We start from the raw sequence: 910 nt of genomic DNA on the forward strand, positions 1-910 counted from the left end.
AGAGGCAACCTTAGAAGTCACATGTTGTAAACCACAGAGCCTCTGAAATGACTGTGTGGAGAACATCTTGTTCCCTACTCAGTCTGTTATGGGATCAAGAAAAACCATGTGTACTGTGTTTGAGTTATTGCATATTTTTAGGTTTTTGTGATATAGCAGTTATTCTACTCTAATACACATACATTTTCTGGGCATCAGTCATTAATCACAGCAAGAGATTTGTAGGCTATGTGATTGAGAAATCCAAGACAGGACAATGAAGGCACTCCCACAGAAGACGAAGCCAAGTGATGGGACCTATCAGAATGTTGGGGGTCAGTGCGGACAGAAGCAGAAGGCTTTCTTCAGCCACTTGCATAGATGGCCCATTTAGGAACTTAATTTATTAAATTTCAGTTTATTAAAAATCATGAGGAATGAAGGAAGGAAAGAAAGAAAAGACCACAATGATACGTTGAACTTTCAGAAGGAGGGAACAAACCTAAGGATACTGGAGATGGGGGGAGGGAAGGAGTGGATTTGGGAAGTGATAGGTTGGGCAAAGGGCGTGAAGAAATATCATGATTTGTAAGAATGAATATGCTCATAATAAAATAAAAATATTTTTAAAAAGTGTGACAAATGTACCATAAACTTGATTGTACGTGTATTTTATAGCTGATGAGAAAAGACAAGAATATTAATTAAAACCCCTATCCATCTCAGTTGGTTTCAGAAATAAATCTTCATGCTCACAAGACAGCATTAGTTAAATCTCATAGTGCTCTCATGGTTGGAAAAGGTAAAATAAGACCCTCAGGGACAGCAATTGAAGACGCTAACTCTAGGACCTACTGCTGTTTCTGGGGCATTTTCATTGTCATTGCTTTGGTACTTCCACCTTAGGCTTGGAGTTTAGTAAATGAGAAAC

The sequence above is a fragment of the Galeopterus variegatus genome, unplaced genomic scaffold (assembly GCF_000696425.1).
Source record: "Galeopterus variegatus unplaced genomic scaffold, G_variegatus-3.0.2 Scaffold358, whole genome shotgun sequence".
NCBI classification, from domain to species: domain Eukaryota; kingdom Metazoa; phylum Chordata; class Mammalia; order Dermoptera; family Cynocephalidae; genus Galeopterus; species Galeopterus variegatus.